Below are 18,858 nucleotides of genomic sequence, written 5' to 3'. Positions count from 1 at the left end.
TTCCACAGTGGCTATACCAGCCTGCATTCCCACCTACAGTGTACTAGGGTTCCCTTTTCTCTGCAACCTCACCAGTGTTTATTGTTGATTTGTTTATGATGGCCATTCCGACCTGTGTGAGGTGGTATCTCATTGTGGTTTTAATTTGCATCTATCTGATTGCTGGTGATGCTGAGCATCCTTTCATTTATCTCTGGGCCCTGTTTATGTCCTCCTTGGAGAAGTGTCTGTTCAGGTCCTTTGCCCATTTTTTAATTGGATTGTTTCTCTTCCTGGAGTGGAGTCATGAGAGTTCTTTATATATTTTGGAGATCAAACCCTTGCCCGAGGTATCATTGGCAAATATATTTTCCCATATGGTTGATTCCCTTTTCACTTTGCTGATGTTCACTTTAGCTGTGCAGAAGCTTCTTATTTTGATGAAGTCCCATTTGTTTATTCTTTCCTTTATGTCCCTTGCTCTAGGGGACATACTAGTGAAAATACTGCTGTGTGGAGTATCTGAGAGTTTTCTGCCTGTGTTCTCCTCTAGGACTTTTATGGTGTTGCAACTTATATTTCAGTCTTTTATCCATCTTGAGTTTATTTTTGTGTATGGTGTAAGTTGGTGGTCAAATTTCACTTTTTTTTGCATGTAGCTGTCCACATCTCCCAACACGATTTGTTGAAGAGGTTATTTTTACTCTATTTTATGCTTCTGCCCCCTTTGTAGAATGTTAATTGACCATAGAGGCATGCATTTATTTCTGGGCTCTCTATCCTATTCGATTGATCTATGTGTCTGTTCTTATGCCAGTAACAGACTGTTTTGATTACAGTAGCCTTGTAATATAGTTTGATGTCAGGTATTGTGATCCCTCCTACTTTGTTCTTCTTTCTCAAAATTGCTGCAGCTATTCGGAGTCATTTATGATTCCATATAAATTTTTGAAATGTTTTGTTGTGTATCTGTGAAATACATCATTGATATTTTAATAGAGATTGCATTAAATCTATCAATTGCTTTGGGTACTATGGACATTTTGATGATGTTAATTCTTCCGATCCATGAACACCTACACATTGATGTTTCTATCTCTCTTTCTCCCCCCTTTCCCTCTGTCTAAAAATAAGTAAATAAAATCCCTTAAAATAAAAAAAAATATGTTTAATTTTATCAAATGATTTTATAGCATCTTTGGATATACATTTCCTTCTTAAAGATTTTATTTATTTATTTTTAGAGAAAGGGAAGGAGGGAGAAAGAGGAGGAGAGAAACATTGATGTGTGAGAGAAGCATCAATGGTTGCCTCTTGCATGCCCCCTACTGGGGACCTCTTCTGCAACCAAGGCATGTACCCTGACTGGGAATTGAACTAGCAACCTTTCGGTTCATAGGCTAATGCTCAATCCACTGAGCTACACCAATGGAGCCAGCCAGGGCTACATTTCTTTTACTTTGATCTATTAATAGGCTAAATTAGTGAATTACATAAATAGAATTCCTAGTGTTTAAGTATTCTTTTTAGGTTTAAACTCTTTATGTGGTTTTGGTATATTATGTTTTTCACAAGTTGCTGAATTATATTTTTACTACTTTTTACTTAGGCCTTGTTATATTCATATCTATGAATTAACCTTTAAGTTTTGATATTATTGTGATATATTTACTAAATATAGTATCAATATATGCTGACCACATAAAAAGTATTAAGAACCTTTATTTTTTTATGTCCTGGGATAGTTTACTAATATTGGAATTTTATATTCTTTAAATAGTTATGAAATTAAATTCTTTGGGTCTAGTCTTTTTAAAATGAAAATCTCTTTAATAATATTTTCAACTTTTTCTATTACCTTTAAGGCACTTATACCCAGTGCCACTTTCATGTGAGCTTCACGATGCCACCATGCACTAGTCTAAAATATTTTGTATGTAGCACTCTTATTTCTCAGGTGCATTATAGTGACCACGTTGCCTCCTAACATTGGGCACATTCCACTTTGCTTAGGTGGACTTGTAATGGACTAACTCACTCCTTGAATATTCCTAACAAACAGACACCTTCAGTTTACCAAGGTTATGATCCTGAAATCCATCAAGTTTAATGGGTATTTTGTGAGAAATGTGCTATATGATCAAACACATTTTATAAACTCTGGCTTACACAAGGGACCACTGTCTTTTTTTTAACAGTACATTTTATTGATTACGTTATTACAGTTGTCTCACTCTTTTATCCCCTTTATCCCCCTCTGCCCTGCACCCCCGCCTCCAACCAGCATTCTCCCCCTTAGTTCATAACCATGGGTCATGCATGTAAGTTCTTTGGCTTCTCCATTTCCTATGCTATTCTTAACCTCCCCCTGTCTATTTTACCAATTACGCTTCTTATCCCCTGTACATTTTCCCCCCATTCTCTCCACTCCCCCTCCCCACTGATAACCCTCCATGTGATCTCCATTTCTATGATTCTGTTCCTGGTCCAGTTATTTGCTTAGGGTTCCCCCCCCACCCCCGCCAGAGGTTGATAGTCATAAGTTTGTTGTCACTTTACTGTTCACAGTTTTGATCTTCTTTTCCTTAAGTAAGTCCCTTTAACATTTCATATAATAAGGGCCTGGTGATGATGAACTTCTTTGGCTTTACCTTGTCTAGGAAGCACTTTATCTGCCCTTCCATTCTAAATGATAGCTTTGCTGGATAGAGTAATCTTTAATGTACGTCCTTGCTTTTCATGACTTTGAATACCTCTTTCCAGTCCCTTCTCGCCTGCAAGGTTTCCTTTGAGAAATCAGCTGAGAGTCTTATGGGAAGCTCCCTTGTAGGTAATTGTCTCCTTTTCTCTTGCTGCTTTGAGATTCTCTCATCTTTAATCTTGGGTAATCTAATTATGATGTGCCTTGGTGTGTGCTTCCTTGGGTCCAAATTCTTGGGGACTCTCTGAGATCCCTGGAGCTCCTGGTAGTCTATTTCCTTTACCAGATTGGGGAAGTTTTCCTTCATTATTTTTTCAAGTAAGTTTTCAATTTCTTGCTCTTCCTCTTCTTCTGGTGCCCCTATGACTCAGATGCTGGAATATTTAAAGTTGTCCCAGAAGTTTCTAAGCCTCTCCTCATTTTTTTTTTTTGAATTCTTGTTTCTTCATTCTGTTCTAGTTGAATGTTTATCTCTTCCTTCTGCTTCAAATTATTGATTTGCGTCCCAGTTTCTTTCCCTTCACTGTTGGTTCCCTGTGTATTTTTCTTTATTTGACTTTGCATAGCCTTCACTTTTTTCTCCATTTTGCAACCATACACAACCATTTCTGTGAGCATCCTGATTACCAGTGTTTTGAACTCTGCATCTGATAGATTGACTATCTCCTCATCTCTTAGTTCTTTTTCTAAAGTTTGATCAGTTATTTTTTTTCCTAAAGATTTTTATTTTAGAGAGACAGAAAGGGAGGGAGAAAGAAAGGGAGAGAAAAATCAATCTGTGGTTGCCTCTAGCATGCCTCCTGCTGGGGACCTGACCCACAATCCAAGTATGTGCCCCAGTTGGGAATCAAGCCCACAGCCCTTTAGTTTGCAGATCAGCACTCAATCCACTGAGCCACACCAGCCAGGACTGATCCGTTCTTTCATTTGGGCCATATTTCTTTGTCTCAGTGCACCTGTTACATTGTGAGGAGCAGAGCTTGAGGTATTCACCAGGGTAGGGCAACCCAGGTCACTCAGTTGTGATGCTGTGTGTGGAGGACCGGTCAGAGAGGGTGCAATGCTGCTTGCTCGGCTCTCACCCTGTTTTCAGTCACTTTCCTAGTTTCCTTTCAGGTGCTGATTCCTGAGTGGGTGGGCTTGTATATATTCAAGGATCTTGTGGGCCCCTCCAACAGACTCTCTTGTGAGGCTGGGAGAGTCTTCCTACTGCCACATCCTCCATGGGTTTTTACAGCCAGAGGTTTTGAGTCTTTAGGTTGTATGGTCTGTCTCACTCCCCAATTGTTCCACCTGGTTTATCTGCACATGAACATGGGACCACCTGGTCCACCAGCCTCAGTCTTGCCATGTGTCCTCTCCATCCCAGCTGCCCATCTCCACCCCTCCTACCTGTTTGGATGAATGTTTCTTCTTTAACTCTTTGGATGTCATACATCCATACAGTTCGATTTTCTGGCAGTTAGTTCTGTTTTTTCTGTTGTTGTTAAATTGGTTGTTATCCTTTTTTCAGTTGTGCAAGGAAATGAAGCGTGTCTATCTACACCTACATCTTGGCTGGACTGTACATGGGGGCCAGTGTCTTTACTACAGGATATCTCAGAGCTGAGGGCATGCAGAGATTCTGAGAGGAGGACACAGTAGGCACAGGTGTGTTTTCACATTTACTTGGCCATAAAAGTGCCCCCTGGCCCCTGATGGGAGAGGCTCATGTATTCTGTAGCAATATTACTCAGGGTGTATTTTGTAAGATTTTTTAGAAATTTCATTTTTCAAGTAATACATTTTTATTGTATGTTACAAAAATATATATGTCATAGCTTGAAAAATAAAAAAAATGTTGCTCACCACAGTTTGAGGAGCACTATTCCACAGCGTACTTTTTGATTTGCTACTTATAAATGGCACACAGCTTTGACATCTCTTCTGATTTCTTTGCTGCAGCTTAAATTCCTTTATTGCAACTTAAAAGTGTGAAAGAGTTCATTCTGCAAGGAGTGCATTTTGACCAATGGGAGACTTGCGTTGGCAGGTGCAAGGCTGACTGATTCCCTGCTGTCTCCTTTACACAGCCTTCCAGGAGATATTCCGTGTGCCAGACCGACACATCTGCGAAGATCTGCTCTCTCTTTGTGGCTTTCATGAGCAGTAGCCAGAATGCTAACACACTGTCTGCAATCATCGTTGCATTTTCCCTATTGTTCTTCCCCTAGATTTGTATCTCACATACAAGATAGCGGGCTTTGTTTTCTAGAGAATACCAACTAAACACTACCATAGAGATATTGTCTAAGCAGCTTTCAGAATAATTTTTCCATATGTAAGGATAAGAATAAGAATGAATAATAGATATCTTTGGAATGTACAAATTTAAATTCTAGGTACCATAGCAGAATTTTTTAAGAACTTTTTACCCTCAATTTATTCACTAATCATGTTTTTGGGGCCTATAATATGCTGAGTTTGATAGTAGGAGACTATGATGAGTAAAAATTAACCCGTGTGCTCAAGGAGACACAGTGTTGTGGAGGATGCAGCCAAGCACAAGGCAGAAACATTACAGTGAAGCAAGGGGGAGGGGTAGAAGCACAAACATACATGAGGGGGCACCCGAGGCTGGCAGCAACCCCCAGACTGGGACGATGGTCAGAGGAGCCTCTCCAGAGCTGCACAAGAATGATTTCCAGTGAGTTGCACAGGGGAGAGGGTGCTGAGGGGACAGAACCATTCCAGGCAAAGATGGTATCTGTGTCCAGAAGCCTGGAATCTCCATCAGGGACCCGAGAGTTTTTTGGTGCGACTGGAGCTTACGTAGGAGGGGGCATGGGTTGATGAGGCCGAAACCCACAGTCAGGCAGGACTCAGGTCCACAGGGCCCTGGGAGCTGGCGAAGGGAGCTTGAATTTCATCCTGAAGTCAAGGGGGGACAATTGAAAGATGTTAAGCAGAGGACCGGTGCCATAGTTTAAAAATATGACTGCAAAGTCTATGACACTGCTGTGACAATAAAATGATCACTTTCTAAGAAGAGCCTTGTGGTGCCAGATGGTGAGCCATGACTCAAGACCACCAGGGTAATTGAAATAAAGAAGTTTATTTTTCTTATGTCCTAAAGAAAGTATGCAGCACTCCTGGAAGGGCCGCAGAGGAAAGGCAGGGCAGGGTGCAGGCATAGATTGTGGCAGGACCAAGGCATGTGCCTTTATTAAGGACCATGGAGGGGAATGCGTTGACATTCCTGAGCTATGGCCGCATCGGGCAATTCGAAGTAGAAAGCATGGGGTTTCGGTAAGCTTGGGTCTCGCAACGGGAAAGCCCTGGGAGGTAGGGGATACTGTTGATCGCAAGGGCTGTTGGGTGTCATGTGTATCCACTTGTGACTCTGCAGGCTATTATCTAGGATGTGTGTTTGCTGAGGGGCTGATGTCCATTGAAATCTCCCCACTGGCTACTTCACCAAACAAAGCAGAGGCCGAGGCAGCAAAAACCTGGAGAGGTTTAGCTAAACTCTCAGCAACGCTCTTCCTTTCAAAAGATGAAGTCAAATTCTCCTTCTCTTGAATGTGGATGAGACTCTGTGACTCATTTCTGTTCAACAGGAAGTGGTGGGAATGACACTGAATGCATCCGGAGGCTAGGTGGGAGCAGGCCCGGTAGCTTCTGCCCGGGTCCCTCTCAGGGTTCCGGACTTCGGAGCTCTGGGCCCCTATGTAAAGAGTCTGGCTAACTTGCACTTACTGCACTGGAAGGACCACAAGTAGACACCACCTAAAAATAGGAGGGGCTGCCCAAGGAGCCCCCAGCTGTTTGTGATTTCCCGATCTAGGTACCAGTCGCGGGAGGGAGCAAGGCGAGGCCTCAGGTGATTCTAGCCCCAGCTATGGCAATCGTGGTGAGACCCCGTTTGAAACTGTCTGTCTGAGCCCAGTCAGACTCCGGGACCATGAGAAATACAATGACAGGTCATTGCTACTGCTTTCAGCCACTGTTCTAGGTTGTTTATTACATGGGAATAGATAACTAATACAGATGGCAAGAGGGGATTTCCGCTTCGACACTAACTCTGGTTTGAGGGTGCATGAAGACAGAGAGGCATAACCGCGTGGGAAAGACAAGCTGAGCTCCCCAGCCGAGACTCCAGAAATGGCTCGGGCAGTCTTCCTGGTGTGGAAGTCCTCCTTGTACCTCAGGAAGTCGCCTAACAAGCACGGTGTCTGTGGGGCTACTGGAAACCTATTTTAACCCAAGACAAACTAGCCAGGTCCAATGTAGCTCGGCAAGTTGGAATGCTTGGCCAAGACTGAGGTCTTTTTGGCTTAGACTGGGAGCTCACTGGAAGGCTGCAGCCTGCAGCTGAGGACTGTGGTCACACACAGCTCACACCGGGAAGAGTAGGGGACCCAGAGAGCAGTCAGAGCACAATAGTCCCTCACATAGCACTGGTTTCATGCCAGGCATAGTGCTGAAAGCCATACATCCCTGGTGATGATCAGTAGAGGTAAAGAGAATTAGTCCAGCATTTTAGTCACTTTGGGCTGCCCTTTACAAAGATATTATAGACTGGGTGGCTTAAACAACAAGCATTTATTTCTCACAGTTTTGGAGTCTGGAAGTCAAAGATCAAGACACCAGCAGGTTGTGTGGATGGCTGTCTTTTGGTGGAAGGGGCAAGAGAGCTCTCTGGGGCATCTCTTCCACAAGGGCACTAATCCCATTTGTGAGGGTTCCACCCTCAGGACCTTATCAGCTCCCAAAGGCCCCACTTCCTAATACTACCACATGAGGGATTAGGTTTCAACATCTGAATTTTGAGGGACTCCAACACAGAGTCCATGGCAATCAGAATGGAATGAAAGACTTGGAATTAATAGGACTAGGTTCAACATGAGCCCAGCTAGTCCCTGCTGAGAGTTTGGCTCCATATGCCGCACCTACTTACTTTTTCATACTAAGGTAGATTTGTTCTTCCAAGGGAAGATGGGGAAATGTCTAGTATTTACAGCACTTTCTCCTGGGAGAATTCATGAAACAGCCTCCAGCCCCTCCCTCCTCTGTCGGCAGCACACGCAGTGGAGCGATTGGGGCAGACGGCATTGCTTCCTTTAGGAAGGCTGACCAATGCCTTCCCTTGTCTGGAGACTAATTTTAAACTAGTGAAGGCCAAATTCAGGAATGCCTATGAGCTTACCAGTTTCTACTTGATTCAGTCCCCTCCGTCTTCACATCCGTCTATATACATGAGGTGTTGCAGCCTCACAGGATTATTGTCCTGAACATGCCCTGCTGTTTCCCATTCCAATCATGGCTTCCAGTCAGTCTGCTCCCTCCGTTCACCATGCATTTCCCTCCCTTCCTGGCAAATCAAGTTTTTGTTTTCGTCCCTCAGGATCAAATTCCAGTGACACCTTCTCTGTGAAACTCCTCTGCTCTTCTATTAAAAAATAGTTGTTCCTCAGAATCAAAATCAGGATCTTCATGAGATATTTGTACTTTTATGTTCAGTGTTCATTATTCATGTATCATGAATCATTATTAGTCATGTCCATGATCATGTTCATGTATCATTACTCAAATAGCCTAAATATGGAAACAACAAAATTGTCCATGAAGAGATGAATAAAGAAAATGTGATATATATGTATGTGTGTGTGCATATATACATATACATATATACATACACACACACACACACAATGGAATATTATTCAGCCTACAAAAGAAGAAAATTTTGCCATTTGTGACAATATAGATGAACTTGGACACTTTTATGTTAAATTAAATAAGCCAGTCACAGAAGGTCAATTAATGCATGATTTCACATATGAAGTATCTAAAATGATCAAACTGATAGAGGAAGAGAACACAAAAGTGGTTGCTCGTGGCTGGGGGTGAGGGAAATGGAGAATTGTTGTTCAACAGGTATAAAGTTTCAGTAATGCAAGATGAGTAAGTTCTAGAGTTCTGCTGTACAACATAGTGCCTGTCGTTAAATGCGGTGTTGGGCACTTCACCTTTTGTTAAGAGGGAGATCTCATGTTAAGTGTTCTTATTGCAAAAAGCAAAAACAAAGGGACATAAGAGGGTGTTGGATGTGTCTACTACCTTCACTGTGGTGAAGGTATTGGGTCTGCATATGTCCAACACATCCAACTGTACACGCAGTTTTTTGTGTATAAATTATATCTCAATGTAGCAGTTTAAAATGTAGTTCCTTTTGTGCTTACAAAGCTTATTGCTTTGTTTCTATTACTGCTCTCACTCTGACTTATTCTTTAGTTATCTGTTTACCTTCCTGTATTCCCCTACTCAACTTGGGCCTTCTTGAAAGTTTTTTTCTCATTATTTATCTTCATATACTCCAGTGCCTAGTAAAATGGAAGGCACAAAGTAAGTTGTCAATAAATTGAATTTGCATGGGGGAGCACCAGAGAAGAGAGGAGAGGGGAGGGGCTGGCTCCAGTTGTCCGTTCCCCTTGGCTCCGTGGATGAGGAATGGCTGCCTAGCTACTCAGTGTCTGTGTGGTGCCACCTGGGATTTCTCTGTGGTCAGCACGATGGCTGCTAGCTTTCTCCTGCAACACCAGTCTTATTTCTGCTGAGAAAACAGCTTTGCTCATGGTTGAGCTTTGGCTGTGATCTTAAGTGCATTTGAGAGAGACTGTTCTGGAGACCTGCTATTGTGTTGGCTGTATCTCCTTTTCCATCACTTAGAAAGGATGAAGCATTTTCAGTTTTGGCCAGCAATTCATACTTAAGTCCTCACATTACAGTAATGCTTCACTTCTCCTATTTAGCATTCTCGAGTATTTATAGTGCAGCCGTTAACCCTGAGAGAAATCATGTAAAATAGCCAGAAAATAGATTTCACAAAGCCATATCCTTTACTTTCTGCTTCAGCAGAGAGTGGAGACCCTGTCAGGCCTACTGATCCCGACACCTTTCTGTAACTGAGGGAGTTGCCTTGGTTGTCAGGTGTCTGGCGAGGGGGGCTGACCGTGGAGGTGGGCGTGAAGGGTTGCTTCTCAGTGCCGGCCTTGGGTGTGGCCACAGACAGGAAACCAGGGTGCAATCCCCAGCCAAGGGAGGCCATCTTGTTTGGTGAGAAGCACTTCTAGGAGAGAAGCACTTCTAATGCAACTTCATAAAGATAAGTTAAATCATTGTCTGTTCTTCCTTGAAAAAATAGGGACATATCTGAAATATTTTAGAAAGATTCCCACCAAATTAAAGATAAATAAATTAAGGTTATATGCATATAATGCCATAACTCTTGTTGTCCAGTCTTAGGGAAGTTCTGTGATTAAAAAGATACACTGCTGGAGTGGAAATAATTCTAAAATAATAGCATTTCATCCTGTGTCTTGTGCACATGAGGGTGAGTATGTGTCTTGCAGCAGCACTTCTAACTCTTACAATTTTCCACAAAAACATGGCCTCTTATCCCCTTCTCACTTTACTTTCAGCTTCTTTTCACGCTTCCCTTCTTGTCTGCTTTGTACCCTGACTCGGCACCAGAGTGCCTCACGGTCCTGGCCCCTCCTCCTAGAAAGACGGGAGCGCAGCTGGGCAGAGCCAAACCCTTCGAGAGGCGAGGGGTGAAAACCCAGACAACATACGTGTTTGCCTTTTTCCTCTGTCACAAAAGCGTGAGCTTCATTTATGTTATTGTTTCATACTTCCTTTTTAAAAAATGTTATTTTTTCTATTACCTTTTTGGGACTTTCTGTATACTTATTTAAAAATCATGTCGTTGTTCTATTATTTAAATTTTATTAGGATTGATTTTCTTGGCTCTTTTCGCTGTGTTAATTTTTCTTATGTGCTTTGGAAAAGAGCCAACAAAAATCAACATTTGGAAGCTGAATTCATTTTCAGTAAAGTGTAAGTAACAGAACAATCTTAGAATAATTTGAAAATGCAGGTTTCTGAACGGGAGCCCGCCTCTCTGCAGGCACCCTTCCCTGCCTGGAGTCCCCACGTTGCCTCCCCTCGCGCCCCTGGAACCTCCAGGTTAGACGTTAGGCCTCAACCTGACCGCGCAGGGCTCCGCCCCGTCGGCGGTGCCGAGGTTCCCGCAGGCGCTGCAGGTGCTTCGGCGCAGGGTCTGTGTGTGCGCCTCGCTCTGCGTCTCTCTTTCCCTCTGACCACAGGTACCTTTCACACAAGCCAGGGCGCTCGCAGCGCTCCGGCCAGTGAGCCTCGCGCTGGGCCCGCCCCGCCGTGTTTCCCGCAGGACCTGGATTCGGACCCGGAGCCAAGTGCCTGAGGCTTCAGCCCTGCTCAGAGTCCACTTGTGGCTCTGCTCACGACGGCACTCAATACGCGTGGATTAAGGAAATAAGTTCATTAGTCTTATTTTTGAGAGCAGCTATGACTCGGCTTTAATAATAAGTCTTCACTGTTGACGTGGACATTTAAAGATGGACGCAGCTGTCCGCAGGCCGAGCCGCGGTCCTCGCCTGGAACGCCTCTGAGTGCAGCTGCTTGCCCTCTGCCGACACTGACGACTGTGGCCGCACGACTGTTGCTGTGCACGCGGGGCGGGGCCGCCGCGCTCACCGCAGGGGACTGGCGCAGGGCTCGGGAAGGGAACAGTCCCTGCGACCCATCGACTGTGTTCAAAAGCCCGAAAGCCATAGGAGTTGTAAAGGAACATTGAGAGCATGTAGGACAAACTCTAGGACCTTCTAATGGATGTTCATTGAGCCGTTTGAATACTTTTAGGGATGGAGAGCTCATTGCCATCAGTATTAGGAACAGGGAATTCTTTAGGTTGGGCCTAAAAACATATCCTGGAAATTTATACCCATTAGCTTGCAAAACAAATCCACTTCTACATGGTATAAGTATGTGCCCTTGAGTTTTCTCTGTTTTGGGCAAAATACCCCGTTTTCAGTATTTAGTTGTGATTCAGAGCAGAGTCTCTGCGACTTAGCTTAGTAGGCGCAATGATTTATTTAGGACAAGGGGCAGAGAACTTTTCCCATAAAAGACCAGATCACAAATACTTTAAACTTTTCAAGGGCCACACAGTCTCTGTGGCAACCACCCGGTCCTGCAACTGTAGCATGAAAGGAACCACAGACGACATGGCTGTCTTCTAATAAAACCTTATTTACAAAAACCGGGCAGGCTGGGATGTGGGTGGTAGTTTGCTGATCTCTCATTTAGCCATGGTTTCCACACTCTCACCTGTTTGATGGACTCCCTTGTCCATCCATACCCTCCTAAAACATGGCCTCCATGTTTGAGGACAGCTCTCCAGATCAGAGTGACCAGCCACAGTTCAAGAGTCCTTGCCTCCTGATTTCAGGCAAACAGTACAGCGTGGTGGACCGACGTACAGGAGCACTAGGCCTGCCACACACTAGCTGTGCCACACGCTAGCTGTGCCACACGCTAGCTGTGTGACCTTGAGCAGCTATTCGCTTCGTGCAGAACCTTGGCTTCTGCATTCTTAAAATCCAGATCATCACACTTGTCATTCAGAATTGCTTTGAAGATCTGGAATTAAAGCAAGTAAAGTGAGTAACACAGAGCCAGGTACTTAGGAAGCAGCTTTAATTTTTAGTTATAATAAATGATAAATGTGCTATTAAGTTCTATTGTGACTAAGCTTTCTGAGTCCAAACTGAAGTAAGGAGAAGGAAAATTCCACTCTATTTAAAATTAGGTTATGGCAGTGAGCTTCTGTGCTTCTCACTCTGCTGCTCACCCCACCCTCTGTGCTCCCACCTGTCACCCAATTAACACCCTGTTAGGCTGAACACCTGTGCGGAAGGCATTAGCTGGGCTCCTTCCCAGCACTCTCACTGCTGCCTTACTAACCCAGTGCCCCTGCGTCCCCTGCCCGTTCTCCCAGGTGTTTGCCAGCAGGAAGGCTTAGGGTTTGCTGAGCTTTTCCTGGGACAAGAAATTAATGTGGTAATTAATGCAAATGTCTTTGCAGAAGCTTCTGTCCTGGGCCCTAATCAAAAGAGATGATCTCTGCATTTCTTTAACTTTGAAAATACAACTTTCAAAGTTGCATTTGTGTTAGGGGGTAGGTAAGCAGCGCTGGAGCACGTGGATAAGGGAAAGGCACAAGAAGGGCCAACAAGAAGCAGAGAAGTGACAATGGGAGAAAAGAGGGAGAAAACCAGGTCCCTAATTTGTACCAGGCAGTGAGAAGAAAGGCCAATGATACAGCTTTGAAATCTCACCTCCTTTTTTTAAAAAGAATTTTATTTATTTATTTTTAGAGCGAGGGGAAAAGAGGGAGAAAGAGAGGGAGAGAAACATCAGTGAGTGGTTGTGTCTCGCCTGCCCCCCACTGGGGACCTGGCCCACAACCCAGGCATGTGCCCTGACTGGGAATAGAACTGGCAACCCTTTGGTTTACAGGCCAGCACTCAGTCCATTGAGCCACACCAGCCAGGGCTCCTCCTTTTTTTTTAAATTTTTTTTTTTTTTAAGGCTGAGTACATTTCCACTGTGTAAGCGTGCCACAGCTTTTTTTATCTACTCATCTACTGATGGACACTTGGGCTGCTTCTAAATGTTGACTACTGTAAATAACACTGCAATGAACATAAGGGTGCATATGTTTTTTCAAATTAGTTTTACAGATATATTTCCAGAAGTGGAATCACTGGTTCATGAAGGTGGTTCCATTTTAATTTTTTGAGGTAACTCCAAATTGCTTAATCTTATCCTTTGCAACAACATGGATGCACTTGCAGAGCATTATCTTAAGTGAAATAAGCCAGTCAGAGAAAGACAAACACCATATGATTTCACTCCTTTGTGCAATCTAATGAACAAGCTGAACTAACACGCAAAATCGAGACCGACTCAGACGGAGAGCAGGCCGGCAGCTCCGGGGGCGGGAGTGACAGGGTGGAGGGATGGAGAGAGAGAGAGAGAGAGAGAGAGAGAGAGAGAGAGAGAGAGAGAGAGAGAGAGAGAGACTCACCAATGCGGACAACAATGTGGTGATTGCGGGGCAGGGGTGGAGGTGGGGGAGGTTGTAAGGGGGATAAGTGGTATTGGAGAAATACAATAAAATAAAATTTAAAAAATGATTGTACTTGACAGACTAATATAATCACGTGTTAATTTCCCCCTCCCCCCCTTTCTTTTACTGAGCAACTCAGAGTCTTTTTTCGCTTCGACTTAATCCTGTTTTTATATTTGCTCCAGGATGACAACTGGAATTTGAGATTAGCAAAGTGGGAAGGGCTCTGTTCTGAGGGGATTAGCTTGGCTGTGAATATTTAAAATGACTTCCATTAAAAAAATTGATTCAAGAGAGAGGGCAAGGGAAGGAGATAGACAGTGAGAGAAACATTGATGTGAGAGAAACATCAATCGCCTGCCTCCTGCACACGCCCCCACCATGGACCAAGCCCATAGACCAGGCATGTGCCCTGACTGGGAATTGAACTGGAGACCTTTCAGTTTGCAGGACGACACCCAACCCAGCCACAACAACCAGGGCTAAATGGACTCTCATTTCCCCCGAATCCCTCATGTTCTGCCATTCAGACAGAAGGCCCCATTGAGTGTGGACACCAACATCTCACGCCTTAGAAGAAGAACTGCACAGTTCAGTAGCCCCAAAGTTTGCTGCACATTAGAATACACCCAGGAGCTTCTGGAAATCCTCATGCCCAGGTTATGCCCCTTTCAATGGGATGTGCTGGGAGAGGCTCAAGCATTAGTGTTTCCTAAAGATCCCAGGGAATTTCAATGTGCAGCAAATTTGTGACTCACTGAAATGGAGGTGGCCCATGTCCATAAAGCAAAGCAGAAGAGGTTCTTTGGTCTTCTTTGTTGCTTCCCTGTATACTGATTTTCATGGAAGATGGTGAAGAAAAAAGAACTGCAAAAGGTTAAATCACAGAAGGTATAATGGAGGACAGAGGGTGAGGAAGAAGCTGAGGGGGAGAAGGGGGAGGGGGAGAACCCTAGAGGTGGCTGTAGCGAGAGGGGCTTTTTCTGCCTGCGTAAGAGAACTTGGGATGCCACAGAAGGTGGTGGGAGGGCTTAGGAGAACAGTGTCACTGCGGATGTGGAAGGGAGGTAGCTGCGGCACTACAGGGATCCGCTGGGGATAGCGCTGTGTTGGGAGACTCATTCTTAGTAACTCTTTAAGGGAAGGGAACAGCTCCTTTCTGAGACACTGCTCAAGTCTCCCAAGTGGAATTTATACACCAGGTGCAATTTATACATTTATTATTAGGCAAGTAAAATTTTAATTTTTCAGTATGCTTGACTGTGTACTCCCCAGGAGCTCATGTTGTCTAAGCCTAGGGAGAAAATTGCTCCTTCCTACCTGGAGGCTCCTACCTGTTGGGAAGCTTAGCGGGAGGTAATTGGATGCTCTGGGGGGAGTATTTGAGGTTTCACACGCCTCCTCGGGAATGGTCCCGCATTAGTGAGAATAGGGGGCTTTGAAGCCGGGCCCCAGTGGCTCCCAAGCACTTCACTGTGACTGTTTTCATGCTTGGATCCTCCACGGGCTGTACACCCACAAGGTGGAGGCTGCTCTTCTTGTTCCGCACTCACTCTTCAGCACCCACATGTAGATGCCAAGTGCATATTGCTGAATGAATGAATACTGTTTTTTCCAGATTATACCTGAGTACAGTTGGTTGGATCACTCACTGTCTCTGAGCTCTAGTTCTCTTTATCTGAAAAACAAGGATAATAACATTATATCCCTTGTGGCGGGTGTAGACACAATGAGAAATGCAGCGCCTTTGGAATGCCTGGCCCCCGAGCCGGTGCTTCTGTGTGATCACTGTTGTTGTCTAACAGGTGGGCGTGGAACTCGCCTCCAGCCCCATTCCCTGTGAGCCTGCAGCGGCTACCCTCCAAGTTTCCATAAGCCCTACTTCAGGGAGAGGAGAAGAGGGGAAGGGAGGAAGAAGGAGAGGGAGTTAAGGTTAGGGTTAACATCAATTGGTTGCCTCTCTCATGCCCCCAACTGGAGACCTGGCCCACAACCCAGGCATGTGCCCTAACTGGGAATTGAACCAGGAACCTTTTGGTCCTCAGGCCAATGCTCAGATCACTGAACCAGACCAGCCAAGGCCAAATATTTTTCTTTTAAGTGAAACACAGTGGACAGGTTTTGACTTAGCATGGTATGTAACTATGAGCGTCCCAAACATAAAAACATGGCACGGAAACCCAGAAGTCCACCGTGTTCTCCATGTTCTCGTGTGCTGATGCTGTTTGAGTGCTCTGTGTTCTTTAGGTGCTAACTTGTGTGTAAGTTTTTATATGCTAATACTGTTCCTCCAAAAGAACAAACTTAGACTAGTTTCCTCTGCCACAGCAGAGCTGTGCAGAGCTGTTGCAGACCCCGAGGCCTGCTGTTGGGCCCACCCTACCTCGCTTCTGCAACTCGGGGCTGCAGGACGTGAGTCTTGTGTTAAACCTTCTCACCACGTTTTCCCATGCTCATTTTGTTGCTACAAATATCAATTTTCTGATTGTTCCTAGGGTTTGGTTTAAACCTTATGTTTTCATCAGGAATACACCATTCAGAGCAAACATCTTCAGGGTTCATATTTCCATCCCAGCCGCTGGAAGGAAGGAAATTACATTTTCAATCTTGCACTTGGTGCCGGAGATCTGTGTTCTAGCTCTGGTTTTGCAGCAGTTCTTCCTTTGCGCGGCACCTAAGACTAAGAGGGTCCCTAAGACTAAGAGGGTCCGTGGACCTTTCAGAGGCCTGCTTCAGTGAACTCCCTCCTTGCCCCTCACTTCTTCAGGCAGAGCAGCTCCCCTGTCCTCTGATCAATGATCGAGTAGTGATTACCTGTTCCTTCCCTCTCTCCTTCCCTTTATTACTTCCCCCTATTTTTTGAATTATGAGATCTATAGATAAAAAAAAAACTTTGAAAAGACTGGACTAGGAGAATCTTTGTAGTTCTAGCATTCTGGTTCAGATTACGCTTTCTATTAGTGTTGACCAATAATAAAAACCATTAGAGACTTGGCAATTTATGAAGTGTCTGGTAATTCATCAAAGCAGAAGACTTTCACAGCTTCCTTCAGACCCCATTTGCTACTGACCTCTAGCAAACAGGATATGGGTGGCTACATATTTGGATTATAAATTTTCTCTATGTTTTTCTTGTACAGTTTTCTAGTCCTTGTGTATTACTTTTTTCCCTTTCATGTCATCCCCTTGAAAATAAATAGCTTCGCCTATAACAACATAAAGGGACTGACGTTTGAAAAAAAAAAAGGCTGAACTTATTGATTGGCTCCATATACTTTGTGAGAGCAAAGGGCAAAACAAGACACCCCCCGATGAAAGGCTCACAGAAAATATGCAACATTTCTGGCATATTATTCTTTATTATTTTTTTAAAAAGGTAAAAAACACAACTGAAACACATACATGCAAAACAAAGATTTGTGCAGTGTGCAGAGAAGGTGCTGTGACTGATTGAATGTGTCAAAAGTGGTTTATGAAGTTTCGTGCTGGAGGTTTCTTGCTGGACTATACTCCACAGTCATATAGACCCGTTGAAGTTGATAGCAATTAAATTGAGACATTAATTGAGAACAATCAACATTATACTATGCGGGAGAGAGCCGACATACTCAAAGTTATTGGTGAAAATGAAAAATGTGTCTTTTATTTTAAGGAAAAAACTAAATGGCCTTTTTGACCAACCCAATATTTGTAAGAATTTGTCCATTTTTTCTAGATTATCAAATTTTGTTGTGTAGAGCCTTTCATAGTCCTCTAGTACGACCCCTTGCATTTCTGTGGGGTTCATTGTAAAACCTCCACTTTCACTTTTGATTGTATTGATTTTGGTCTTTCCTCTTTTGGGGTGATTATAGCCAGAGGTTTGTCAATTTTATTTCTCTTTTCAAAGAACCAACTTTTTGGTTCATTAATTTTTTGCTTTTGTCTTTTTTCTTCTGTTTTATTTAATTCTGTGACTCTAATTTTTATTATTTCCTTCCTTCTACTGACTCTGGGTTTAGTTTTTTTCTTCTTTTTCTAGTTTTTTAAGGTGAAAGGTTAGGCTGTTTATTTGAATTTTTTTTCTTTTTTTTGAAGTAGTCCCATAACACTATAAACTTCCCTGTTAGTACCACCTTTGCTTCCTCTTCCTCAAATTTTGACATGTTTAATGGTTATTTTCATTTTTGTCTATGTATTTTTGACCTCTTCTTTTATTTCTTTTTTTGACCCAATAATTGTTTAGTAACAAGTTTTTTAATCTCCACATATTTGTGGGTTTTCCAGCTTTCTTATTAGAGTTGATTTCCAGTTTCATAATGTTGTGTTTGGAGAATATGCTTGGCGGATTCCAATCCTTTTTAATGTACTGAGACTAATTTTGTGCCCCAATATATGGTTTAATCCTTAAGAATGTTCTGTGGGCACTTGAAAAGAAGGTATATTCTGTTGTTTTGTGATGGAAAGCTCTGTAAATATTGAGTATGTACATTTGGTCTAAAGTGTCATTCCATGTCAGCATTTCCTCATGGATTTTCTGTTTGCATGATCTATCTATTGTGGCCAATGGGGTAGTTAGACCCCCCTACTAAAATTGTATTTCTGTTAATATCTCCCTTTATTTCTGTAAATAATTGTTTTATGTATTTTGGTGGTCCCGGGTTGGGTACATATATATTGATTTGTTATATCTTCATGATGACTTGTCCCCTTTATCATTATAAAATGTTCACCTTTGTATCTTGCTACCATTTTTATCTTGAAATCGACTTTGTCCGATATAAGTACAGCTACCCCCACTTTTCTCTGGATGTCATTTACTTAGAATATCATCTTTTACCTGTCACGTTGGGTCTGTGTTTTTCTCTTAGCTGAGATGTGTCTCCTGAGGGCAACATATAGTTGGATCTTGTTTTTAACCTGTGCCTCTTAATTGATAAGTTTAGTTCATTTACACTTAGGGTGATTATTGATATATGAGAACATCCTATAGCCATTTTATCTTTTATTTTCTGATTGCTCCTTATCTCCATTGTTTCTTTTCCCTTGTGTTTCTTTCTGCTATTTTATTTTGTTTTTTCCTCTTTTCTTTCAAGAATATTTTATTCTTTATGCTGTTACAGTGGTCCCAATTTTTCCTCCTTCACCCTCCCCCACCCAGACCACCTCCCACTTTCATAATCGGCTGGTCATCATTGTCCAT

At 43.2% G+C, this 18,858-nt stretch overlaps 1 pseudogene; it reads right to left on the bottom strand.

Moving 5' to 3' along the window:
* The window catches only part of LOC129081882 (40S ribosomal protein S25-like), a 73,559-nt pseudogene extending 63,789 nt beyond the window's left edge, over window positions 1-9,770 (bottom strand).
* Window positions 9,771-18,858: the final 9,088 nt, after the last annotated feature.

This window comes from Pteronotus mesoamericanus, unplaced genomic scaffold (genome assembly GCF_021234165.1).
Source record: "Pteronotus mesoamericanus isolate MK-2021 breed Mesoamerican mustached bat unplaced genomic scaffold, CSHL_Meso_final contig_123, whole genome shotgun sequence".
NCBI classification, from domain to species: domain Eukaryota; kingdom Metazoa; phylum Chordata; class Mammalia; order Chiroptera; family Mormoopidae; genus Pteronotus; species Pteronotus mesoamericanus.
This window is presented reverse-complemented; position numbering and strand designations above follow the sequence as displayed.